Raw genomic sequence first — 12,551 nt, 5'->3', positions numbered from 1 at the left:
TCTTCTTATGGCTGAATAATATTCCATTGTGTATATGGACCACATCTTTATTCATTCATCTACTGATGGACGCTTAGGTTGCTTCCATATCTTGGCTATTGTAAATAGTGCTGCAATAAACATAGGGGTGCATATTTTGAATCAGGGATCATGGTTTCTTCAGGTAATAAATTAGTTCTTTTTAACTCTTTATTGTAATTTGTTACAGCACAAGAGGAAGTGAATACAATAGCTCTATTTTTCTTTTTATCAAAAAGCAATTCATCTTGTTTTTTTGTTAGGCTTATTATAACCTGGTAAGAAATTATTACCCGCCCCAAGCTTGTGAAGTTATTCTGTCTTCTTGCAGAAGCTTTATTGCTTTACATTTTACATTTGGACCTATGATATGTCCAGAATAAATTTTGGATTATGGAGTGAAGGGGGTTCAGTTTTCATTAAAAAGAAGAAAAAAAATCCAATGGCTTCAGCACATTTACTTGGAAAAGAATTCTTTTCCCCATTGAATTGCATTGATGCTCTTGTCATAAATCAAGTTTTTTCATGTATTTGTGTCTGCTCCAAAGAACTATTTGTTTTTCTATCCAGTTTATATTGGCTTAATTCCTGTGGCTTTGTAGTAAATCTGGAAATTTACTAATGTTTATTTTCTAGCTTCTTTCTTCTACTTTGATACTGTCTTGGCTGTAATAGGGCCTTTGCATTTCCAGATAAGTTTTAGAATTATCTTGTCAATTTTTACAAAAAAAAACTAAGGATTTAAATCAGGATTGTACAAGGTAAGCTGTTTGGATACCAAAATTAGGTCCTTCAGATAAAATTTTATCCTATTAAATCTTTGAACACATTTTTTTCTAGTTTATTAATGACTGATTTATTTATTTTTTATTTATTTTTTATTTTTTGAGAGGGCATCTCTCATATTTATTGATCAAATGGTTGTTAACAACAACAAAATTCTGTATAGGGAAGTCAATTCAATGCTCAATGCACAATCATTAATCCACCCCAAGCCTCTCGTTAGTCTCCAATCTTCTGAAGCATACCGAACAAGTTCTTACATGGTGAACAAATTCTTACATAGTGAGTAAGTTCTTACATGGTGAACAGTACAAGGGCAGTCATCACAGAAACCTTTGGTTTCGATCACGCATTATGAACCACAAACAATCAGGTCAAATATGAACACTCGTTTGATTTCCACACCTGATTTATATGTGGATCCCACATTTCTCCCCTTATTATTATTATTTTTTTATTTTTAATAAAATGCTGAAGTGGTAGGTAGATGCAAGATAAAGATAGAAAACATAGTTTAGTGTTGTAAGAGAGCAAATGTAGATGATCAGGTGTGTGCCTGTAGACTATGTGTTAATCCAAGCTAGACAAGGGCATTAAAACATCCACGGATGCAGAAGATTTCTCTCAAAACAGGTGGGGTGAGGGTCTAAGCCTCACCACTGTTGATCCCCAATTTCTCACCTGATGGCCCCCCTGCGACTGTGCCTGTCTTAGGTTGTTCCTCCCTTGAGGAATCTTACCCGTCTCTGGCTAACCAGTCATCTTCCGGGGCCATACAGGGAAATGTAAAGTTGGTAAGTGAGAGATAAGCCATATTGTTTGAAAAGGTTAGCTTTTTACTTCTTTGCAGATTTATGCCCTGTGGCTTCTATGCCCAGCATTTGTCTTGAGGTATCTTTACCACTTGGAGGAATTATGATACTCCGTAAATTCGATATGAGGCACAAATTCTATTTAAGGGTTGTAATTAGTAAGGAAGAAGAAAAGCTATAGAGTTAGCAGACGGAAGAAAACATGGGAGGATTGATTATTTCTTTGACATATCTTCTTGTACAATAACTTCAGCATGTATAGGTTTTAAACTACTAATTAAATTGCACACACAAATTAACATAATAGGAATACAGTTACATAACCAAAGCAGATCTATAATTACCAGCCATCTCCAGTGAAGCCAAGAAAACCAGTTAGGCACCCTAGGCATTTGTGAAAATTTGTCTATGATATGATGGATATTGTCCAACTGTACTTGAACAGTCTGAGAGAAATCAGACAAATTAAAACAACCCATTCCTGGGAACTGTTCATATCCCATATGCTCTTTTAACAGTAGATAGTCTGTAGTTGTAAGATTTTGGAGTGCTACAACCTGCACTTCTCCTAATTCTTGGTTGAGTTCCAACACTATAGATCCAGTCAAATTTGTTGTTTTACTGAAAGCACAGGCTAGCTTAGATATCTCCTTCTTCATTCTAATAGCAAGTCCAGGGAACCAGTGGGATGCATGCAGCTACAACTGCAGCATTGCCTGGATCTTTGTTGAGGTTTTTTGATGATCATCTTCTGGTATGACTCTTCCAGAGAGTGCTGATGTTGGAAGTTCTTCTTCATATCGTATCTTAGTTCATTTTCGGGGTAGCCAAATTAGGCTTTGATCCTCTGTATAAACAAAACAGACCCTTTGCCCTCACTTTGATATGCCCTTTATAACATTGTGTAGAACTCATTGGAGTTTACCACACAGGAACTGCTTTTTTTTTTTTTAAGAGAAAGGAGTATTATCAGAAAAGTGTAGCCTCCATAGCCGATCATCTGACACCCTTTAAGTGATCAACATTAAGGATATTTAAAGCATGCATTTATTATTGATTTACAGTTAGTTTTATCCTATCAAGGAGTAATCCCCCTTTTCTTTCTTTTTTTTTATCTTTAATCTATACCTACATGAAGAATATTATGTTTACTAGGCTCTCCACTATACCAGGTCCCTCCTATAAACCACTTTACAGTCACTGTCCATCAGCATAGCAAAATGTTGTAGAATCACTACTTGTCTTCTTTGTGTTGTACAGCCCTCCCCTTTCTCCCCCCCCATGCATGCTAATCTTAATACCCCCTTTCTTCTTACCCTCCCTTATCCCTCCTTACCCAACCATCCTCCCCAGTCCCTTTCCCTTTGGTACCTGTTAGTCCATTTTTGGGTTCTGTAATTCTGCTGCTGTTTTGTTCCTTCAGTTTTTCCTTTGTTCTTATACTCCACAGATGAGTGAAATCATTTGGTATTTCTCTTTCTCAGCTTGGCTTATTTCACTGAGCATAATACCCTTCACCTCCATCCATATTGCTGCAAATGGTGGGATTTTCCCTCTTCTTATGGCTGAGTAGTATTCCATTGTATATATGTACCACATCTTCTTTATCCATTCATCTATCGATGGACATTTAGGTTGCTTCCACATCTTGGCTATTGTAAATAGTACTGCAATAAACATAGGGGTGCATCTGTCCTTCTCAAACTTGATTGCTGCATTCTTAGGGTAAATTACTAGGAGTGGAATTCCTGGGTCAAATGGTAGGTCTGTTTTGAGCATTTTGATGAACCTCCATACTGCTTTCCACAATGATTGAACTAATTTACATTCCCACCAGCAGTGTAGGAGGATTTCCCTTTCTCCACAGCCTCGCCAACATTTGTTGTTGTTTGTCTTTTGGATGGCAGCCATCCTTACTGGTGTGAGGTGATACCTCATTGTAGTTTTAATTTGCATTTCTCTGATAATTAGCGAAGTGGAGCATCTTTTCATGTGTCTGTTGGCCATCTGTATTTCTTTTTTGGAGAACTGTCTGTTCAGTTCCTCTGCCCTTTTTTAAATTGGATTATTTGTTTTTTGTTTGTTGAGACGTCTGAGCTCTTTATATATTTGGACATCAAGCCTTTATTGGACCTGTCATTTACGAATATATTCTCCCATACTGTAGGGTTCCTTTTTGTTCTATTGATGGTGTCTTTCCCTGTACAGAACCTTTTCAGCTTAATATAGTCCCACTTGTTCATTTTTGCTGTTATTTTCCTTGCCCGGGGAGATATGTTCAAGAAGAGGTCACTCATGTTTATGTCTAAAAGGTTTTTGCCTATGTTTTTTTCTAAGAGTTTTATGGTTTCATGACTTACATTCAGGTCTTTGATCCATTTTGAATTTACTTTTGTGTATGGGTTAAACAATGGTCCAGTTTCTTTCTCCTACATGTAGCTGTCCATTTTTGCCAGCACCATCTGTTGAAGAGACTGTGATTTCGCCATTGTATGTCCATGGCTCCTTTATCAAATATTAATTGGCCATATATGTTTGGGTTAATGTCTGGAGTCTCTAATCTGTTCCACTGGTCTGTGGCTCTGTTCTTGTGCCAGTACCAAATTGTCTTGATTACTATGGCTTTGTAGTAGAGCTTGAAGTTGGGGAGTGAGATCCCCCCTACTTTATTCTTCTTTCTCAGGATTGCTTTGGCTATTCGGGGTCTTTGGTGTTTCCATATGAATTTTTGAATTATTTGTTCCAGTTCATTGAAGAATGTTGCTGGTAATTTGATAGCGATTGCGTCAAATCTGTATATTGCTTTGGGCAGAATGGCCATTTTGATGATATTATTTCTTCCTAGCCATGAGCATGGGATGAGTTTCCATTTGTTAGTGTCCCCTTTAATTTCTCTTAAGAGTGACTTGTAGTTTTCAGGGTATAGGTCTTTCACTTCTTTGGTTAGGTTTATTCCTAGGTATTTTATTCTTTTTGATGGAATTGTGAATGGAATTGTTTTCCTGATTTCTCTTTCTATTGATTCATTGTTAGTGTATAGGAAAGCTACAGATTTCTGTGTGTTAATTTTGTATCCTGCAACTTTGCTGTATTCTGATATCAGTTCTAGTAGTTTTGGAGTGGAGTCTTTAGGGTTTTTTATGTACAATATCATATCATCTGCAAATAGTGACAGTTTAACTTCTTCTTTACCAATCTGGATTCCTTGTATTTCTTTGTTTTGTCTGACTGCCGTGGCTAGGACCTCTAGTAGTATGTTAAATAACAGTGGGGAGAGCGGGCATCCCTGTCTAGTTCCCGATCTCAGAGGAAAAGCTTTCAGTTTCTTGCTGTTCAGTATAATGTTGGCTGTGGGTTTATCATATATGGCCTTTATTATGTTGAGGTACTTGCCCTCTATTCCCATTTTGCTGAGAGTTTTTATCATGAATGGATGTTGAATTTTGTCAAATGCTTTTTCAGCATCTATGGGGATGATCATGTGGTTTTTGTCCTTTTTGTTGATGTGGTGGATGATGTTGATGGATTTTCAAATGTTGTACCATATTTGCATCCCTGGGATGAATCCCACTTGGTCATGGTGTACGATCCTTTTGATGTATTTTTGAATTCTGTTTGCTAATATTTTGTTGAATAGTTTTGCATCTACGTTCATCAGGGATATTGGTCTGTAATTTTCTTTTTTGGTGCGGTATTTCTCTGGTTTTGGTATTAGGGTGATTTTGGCTTCATAGAATGAGTTTGGGAGTATTCCCTCCTCTTCTATTTTTTGAAAAACTTAAAGGAGAATGGGTATTATGTCTTTTCTGTGTGTCTGATAAAATTCCGAGGTAAATCCGTCCGGTCCTGGGGTTTTGTTCTTGGGTAGTTTTTTATTACCGTTTCAATTTCTTTGCTCATAATTGGTTTGTTTAAGTTTTATGTTTCTTCCTTGTTCAGTCTTGGGAGGTTGTATTTTTCTAGGAAGTTGTCCATTTCTTCTAGGTTTTCAAGCTTGTTGGCATATAGGTTTTCATAGTAGTCTTTAATAATTCTTTGTGTTTCTGTGGAGTCTGTTGTGATTTTTCCATTCTCATTTCTGATTCTGTTGATTTGTGTTGATTCTCTTTTTCTCTTAATAAGTTTGGTTAGAGGCTTATCTATTTTGTTGATTTTCTCAAAGAACCAGCTCTTGGTTTCATTGATTTTTGCTATTGTTTTCTTATTCTCAATTTTGTTTATTTCTTCTGATCTTTATTATGTCCCTCCTTCCGCTGGCTTTAGGCCTCATTTGTTCTTCTTTTTCCACTTTCAATAATTGTGATGTTAAACTATTCATTTGGGATTGTTCTTCCTTCTTCAAGTGTGCCTGGATCGCTATATACTTTCCTTTTAAGACTGCTTTCGCTGCGTCCCACAGAAGTTGGGCCTTTGTGTTGTTGTTGTCATTTGTTTTTATATATTCCTTAATCTCTACTTTGATTTGTTCATTGATCCATTGATTATTTAGAAGCATATTGTTAAGCCTCCATGTGTTTGTGAGCCTTTTTGTTTTCTTTGTAGAATTTATTTCAAGTTTTATTCCTTTGTGGTCTGAAAAGTTGGTTGGTAGAATTTCAATATTTTGGAATTTACTGAGGCTCTTTTTTGGGCTAGTATGTGGTCTATTCTGGAGAATGTTCCATGTGCACTTGAGAAGAATGTATATCCTGTTGCTTTTGGATGTTGAGTTCTATAGATGTCTATTAGGTCCATCTGTTCTAGTGTGTTGTTCAGTGCCTCTGTGTCCTTACTTATTTTCTGCCTGGTGGATCTATCCTTTGGGGTGAGTGGTGTGTTGAAGTCTCCTAAAATGAATGCATTGCAGTCTATTTCCCTCTTTAGTTCTGTTAGTATTTGTTTCACATATGCTGGTGCTCCTTTGTTGGGTGCATATATATTTAGAATCATTACATCGTCTTGTTGGACTGAGCCCTTTATCATTATGTAGTGTCCTTCTTTATCTCGTTACTTTCTTTGTTTTGAAGTCTATTTTGTCTGATATTAGTACTGCAACACCTGCTTTCTTCTTGCTGTTGTTTGCCTGAAATATGTTTTTCCATCCCTTGACTTTTAGTCTGTGCATGTCTTTGGGTTTGAGGTGAGTTTCTTGTAAGCAGCATATAGATGGGTCTTGCTTTTTTATTCATTCTATTACTCTATGTCTTTTGATTGGTGCATTATGTCCATTTACATTTAGGGTGACTATTGAGAGATATGTACTTATTGCCATTGCAGGCTTTAAATTTGTGGTTACTAAAGGTTCAGGGTTTGCCTCTTTAGTATCTTACTGCCTAACTTAGCTCGCTTAGTGAGCTGTTGTATACACTGTCTGGAGATTCTTTTCTTCTCTCCCTTCTTTTTCCTGCTCCTCCATTCTTCATATGTTGTGTGTTTTGTTCTGTGCTCTTTTTAGGAGTGCTCCCATCTAGAGCAGTCCCGGTAAGATGCCCTGTAGAGGTGGTTTGTGGGAAGTAAATTCCCTCATCTTTTGCTTGTTTGGGAATTGTTTAATCCCGCCATCATATTTAAATGATAGTCGTGCTGGCTACAGTATCCTTGGTTCAAGGCCCTTCTGTTTCATTGTATTAAATATATCATGCCATTCTCTTCTGGCCTGTAGGGTTTATGTTGAGAAGTCTGATGTTAGCCTGATGGGTTTTCCTTTATAGGTGACCTTTTTCTCTCTAGGTGCCTTTAAAACTCTTTCCTTTTCCTTGATCCTTGCCATTTTAATTATTATGTGTCTTGGTGTTGTCCTCCTTGGATACTTTCTGTTGGGGGTTTTGTGTATTTCTGTGGTCTGTTCGATTATTTCCTCCCCCAGTTTTGGGAAGTTTTCAGCAATTATTTCTTTAAAGACACTTTCTATCCCTTTTCCTCTCTCTTCTTATTCTGGTACCCCTATAACATGGATATTGTTCCTTTTGGATTGGTCACATAGTTCTCTTGGTATTGTTTCATTCCTGGAGATCCTTTTATCTCTCTCTATGTCAGCTTCTATATGTTCCTGTTCTCTGGTTTCTATTCCTTCAATGGGCTCTTGTATCTTATCCATTCTGCTTATAAATCCTTCCAGGATTTGTTTCACCTCTGTGATCTCCTTCCTGACATCTGTGATCTCCCTCCGGACTTCATCCCATTGCTCTTGTATTTTTCCCTGCATCTCCGTCAGCATGTTCATGATTTTTATTTTGAATTCTTTTTTAGGAAGAGTAGTTAGGTCTGTCTCCTTGTCGGGTGTTGTCTCTGTGATCTTTGTCTGCCTGTAGTTTTGCCTTTTCATGGTGATAGAGATAGTTTGTAGAGCTGATACGAGTGATGGCTGGAAGAGCTTTCCTTCTTGTTGGTTTGTGGCCTTCCTCTCCTGGGATAATAGCGACCTCTAGTGGCTTGTGCTGGGAAGCTGTGCGCAGACAGTGCTTCTGCTTCCTGCCCGGCTGCTATGGAGTTTATCTCTGCTGTTGCTGTGGGCGTAACCTGTCTAGGGCTGCTGCTCTAAAATGGTGGAGCCCCATTGGAGGGGGAGCGGCTGGGGGGCTATTCATCTCCGTAAGGGGCCTCCGTGCTCCCTGCTCCCCAGGGGGTTAGAGTGCCCAGCGATCCCCAGATTCCCTGCCTCTGGAGTAAGTGTCCTGCCCTGCCCTTTTAAGACTTCCAAAAAGCAGTCTCCAAACCAAAACAACAGCAGCAACAAAAAAAAAAAAAAAGAAAAAAGAAAAATTAAATAATTTAAAAAAAGAAAAATGCAGGATTTTTCTTTGTACTCAGGTGCCAGTCTCAGGCACCCGCTCACCAGTCTTGCTGCCCTGATTCCCTAGTATTGGGGTCCCTGTCCCTTTAAGACTTCAAAAAAGCACTTGTAGAAAAAAAAAAAAAAAGAGGAAAAAAAAATGGCTGCTCCCGTTTCTTTGTTCTCCGGCATTGGCCTCAGTCACCCGCTCACCGGTCCTGTCGCCCTGTTTCCCTAGTATCCAGGACACCACGCATGCACTGTGTCTGTGCTCTGGTCCGGATGGCTGGGGCTGGGTGTTCAGTAGTTCTGGGATCCTTCTCCCTCCCTGCTGACTCCTCTCTGCCCGCTGGGAGCTGTGGGGAGTGGCGCTCGGGTCCCACCGGGCCGGGGCTTGTATCTTACCCCGTTCGCGAGGCGCTGAGTTCTCGCAGTTTTGGATGTGGTCTGGATGTTGTCCTGTGTCCTCTGGTCTCTATTTTAGGAAGAGTTGTCTTTGTTATATTTTCATAGATATATGTGGTTTTGGGAGCATATTTCTGCTGCACTACTCACGCCGCCATCTTGGCTCCTCCCCCCTAATGCCTGATTTGTAAAAAAATTTATGACAACATGTGACATGCTTATGGTATAGAGTCATATTTGCTTGATTTAGTGGACAGGAAAAAGGTTTTCAAGGAAATCTTTTTCAAGGAAAAATGGTTTTCAAACTGGGTTATGAAATCAACTTAATGGTCCTTACAAGCATTAAATGAAATGAAAGAGGAAATATTTAGAGTATATCATATTTAGTTTTATGAAACTTTTATACCTCCACAAATTATCTATGTTCTAGGTCATGTTGTGTAATGTTATTTCTTATTTTGAACTATGTCAAAAAAAGGTTGACAGCCCGTGACTATAGTATGATGGTATGTTTTGTGGTTTATCCTCACAAATACCATTTTTGAAAAGTTTTTTAAAGTTGTACACAAAAATCAACAGAAAATTGTAAAACATAGTGATTTTACAGTTGCACATATTACTAAATGTTCACTGTGGTAAAAGAAGTTACTATCTACCAACCTACAAAGATATTTTAGTGTTACTGACTATAGTCTCTATGTTGTACTCTAATCCCTGTGACTAATTTATTGTATCATTGGAAGTTTGTACCTCTTTATCTCCTGCACCTGTTAAAACCATTTGGTTTTAAGGAGAAATATTGTTTGATTATCAGGGAAGCTACCTTTTTTTAAAACAAAAATGCAAAGAGTAGCATATTCAACTCAATCACACTAATGGTATGAGGGATAACTTCTTGGACTTTAGATGAATCACAAGTATTTTAACAGTTTTAACTGAACTGTGGAAAGACCAGTGATCTAGAAGTGAGAGTACTTGATTACTATTTTCAGTGCCTTTAGCTAAATTGTGTAAGCTTAAATTGCCTCATTTGGCAAAGATAAGAAAGGATCATGGTCATTTATCTGTGAGTTGTGAGCATTAAAGAAATCTGGTAGTACTTTGAAATAGTAAAGCAGCTTTTCTAACCACTTTCTAACCTTTCTAACCACTTTGGAAATGTTGAAAGGTAGCAGTAGTTAGGTATAAGCAAGCTTAGTGATGTTCACAGTAATATCTGGCTCATGTGAAGACCAAGTTCAAAAATATTTCACCTTTCAGTAACAAATAATGTTTGGAATAATTGTATTAAAGATATTAAAGACCATCAGGTCTATTGCAGATAGTTATGGAGTAAACCATTTATTTGTTTATAGTCCTTGGAATTGTTGATTGGTAATCTGGTGGCTGTGCATAGTTACCCTTACAGGTAGGAAACACAAATTTTTCCTTGTAGAGGTTGAACATTTTATGGCTCCTAATAAAGGCAATTTGCAGTATCTGTATACCTATTAAAGGGTTAATTTTTAAAACTTTAGCCAAGTCATGTTGTTATTCCTATAGTTACTGTGATTCTAAATGACTATATGGAAAGATGAAAATACAGATTTTTAAATGATCTTTAGTTTACTTTTTGGCCTTTGGACTTTTCATAGCCCATTATATCAAAAATATTTAATGCTCTTGTTGAAACGAAAAACTTGAAATATAGGGTGTTTTAGACTATTCCAAAGAAGTTTAGTTGATGTACAAAAAAAAAATGACTTACACGACGTAGAGAAACAATGTGTACATAACTTCAGAATTGTAGGGAGATGCATGCAAAGAGTCAAAAAGAGATGACGGGATAGCACTAGAGGTTATATATGTTTATTTTTAATTGTAAATCTTTAAAGGACACAGTACCTTCCCTGAACTTGGCACCCCCAATGTTTAGTACATTGCTTGGCACCGAGCCAGTAATGTTTGTTAAACGTTGAACGAATTGAGGCCGGCGGAAGTTTAGAAAGTAAAGCCTGAGCCTCCTTCTTTTTGAGAACAGAGAAGAGGTAAAGATTCGGAGTTTTCCATATTCTAGCCTCTTTATACGAATTTGCATTTCTTATTCACTGACCTTTTCCTAAAATCAAGTTCGGTGAAGTTTCACGGCCTGCTCGGTGGCGCAGTCTCCCGGAGCAGTCGGAAAACTCCAGGGTTAAATTTATACTCTCTGTCGTCCCTGTTCTTTAAGTACGCTAGTCCCGGTTCTTCTTCGGAGCTCCCTGGACACCTGCTCTTCTGACGGGTAGCCGGGTCAGTGAGAGACAACTCCCGGAAGATGAGGGCAAAGAAGAAAATCTCGTGGTTGCGTGGGGAGGGAGATGCATGAAGACTCGCGAGAGAAAGAGGTTGAGGCGGCTGCGCGCGGGGGTGGGCGGAGAGAGTGAGGAGGAAGGGGAGGAGGTGCCTGCCCGCAATAGCAGGAGTGGGGCGGAGGGCGGTTCCAATCGGGCTGTGAGGTGCTGGTCTCCTCCGCAGACCTTGCTGCCTCAGTGTGTTGAACGCGAGAGGCAGCGATACAGAGGGTGGGAAATGGCAGAGCTGCAGATGTTACTAGAGGAGGAGATCCTGTCTGGCAAGAGGCTGCTGATAGTTACCAGAACCTGACCCGGGTGGCGGACTACTGTGAAAACAACTGCACACAGGTGAGGAGCGCGGCGTGGGCGGTCGCCGGGCCCACGTGACCAGCCCACGGGGCGGGGTGGGGATTGTCCTAAACTCAGGGGCTGCTCCGGCCTCCAGCTCCCAGCCGGAGGCAGATCTAATGGTCGGGCCGTGTGGGTCGGGCTGCGAAACGGGAAGTGTCTGTGGTGGCTGAAACCCAGAGAAGGGGAAAGAGAAAATGGGCGAGGGAGCCCGCGGCCGGTCCCCTGCGGCTTGGGCCCCCGTGGTCGCACGGCCCTCAGGCACCTTCCCTTCTCCGGGCTCCCGTCCGGAGAGCCAGCTGCTGCCCTGCTGCTTCTCCACCCCGAGAGGGTCTAGGAGCGGGAAAGGGGAGAGGACGGGGCGCGCAGGGAGGAGCGGCCCACGGGGGAAGCGGGGCGCGTGTCTGGGGAGGGTGGGGTGGGGCGATTATGTCAGTTCAACCCAGAGGGTGTGTTTCTATTAAGATTTTGTCATGAGTCTCATTACACAGACGGAGAGGAGGAAGCGGGTGGGGAGTGAGGGAGGGCAGACAAGAAGTTAATCGCAAAATTCTTTTAGGTTTGTAAATTGTCCTGCCTGTCAGTTTTCAAGTCGGATTTTTCTCTCTGACCATTTTCACTTCCGCCTCACCGTAATGTATTCTAGAGGTTGTTAGGGCTATGGCAATATAGAACACAAATTATTAACTACTTAAGTATACTTAAGAAAAAGAAAAAAAGTCAAATATTCTCTCTTCCCCAAAAGTTCTTGAACTTTGGCTTCTCTTAAAATAGAATGGTGTGATTGATCGCCTGTTGCTTATTTTCTGAGGTTTTTCTCTCCTAACCTAAATAAATGTGTAGAATATAAATCCAGATCACTTCTCTAAAGAAGAAATTCAGATGGCCAACAGGCACATGAAAAGATGCTCCAATCGCTAATCATCAGAGAAATGCAAATTAAAACCACAATGAGATACCACCTCACACCAGTTAGGATGGCCAACATCCAAAAGACAGCAACAAATGCTGGCGAGGATGTGGAGAAAGGGGAACCCTCCTACACTGCTGGTGGGAATGTAAACTGGTTCAACCATTGTGGAAAGCAGTATGAAGGTTCCTCAAAAAACTAAAAATAGA

General features: G+C 39.7%; 2 protein-coding genes across 4 annotated transcripts in view; one reads left to right on the top strand and one right to left on the bottom strand.

The window, feature by feature from the left end:
- LOC108405269 (centrosomal protein of 63 kDa) overlaps window positions 1-11,099 on the bottom strand; it is a 116,411-nt gene extending 105,312 nt beyond the window's left edge. Inside the window, exons 1-2 of the mRNA XM_073224223.1 lie at window positions 10,862-11,099; window positions 8,770-8,839 (exon numbers count right to left, since the gene is read on the bottom strand). The gene's annotated coding sequence lies outside the window, so the exon portion shown is untranslated. The remainder of the gene's footprint in view (window positions 1-8,769; window positions 8,840-10,861) is intronic.
- Window positions 1-12,551, top strand: part of LOC140846694 (B-cell lymphoma 3 protein homolog) — an 84,235-nt gene that overhangs the window by 2,318 nt on the left and 69,366 nt on the right. The gene's annotated exons all lie outside the window — the stretch shown is intronic.

The sequence above is a fragment of the Manis javanica genome, chromosome 16 (assembly GCF_040802235.1).
Source record: "Manis javanica isolate MJ-LG chromosome 16, MJ_LKY, whole genome shotgun sequence".
NCBI classification, from domain to species: domain Eukaryota; kingdom Metazoa; phylum Chordata; class Mammalia; order Pholidota; family Manidae; genus Manis; species Manis javanica.
The sequence above is the reverse complement of the archived record's forward strand: the minus strand, read 5'-3'. Positions and strand labels throughout refer to the sequence as shown.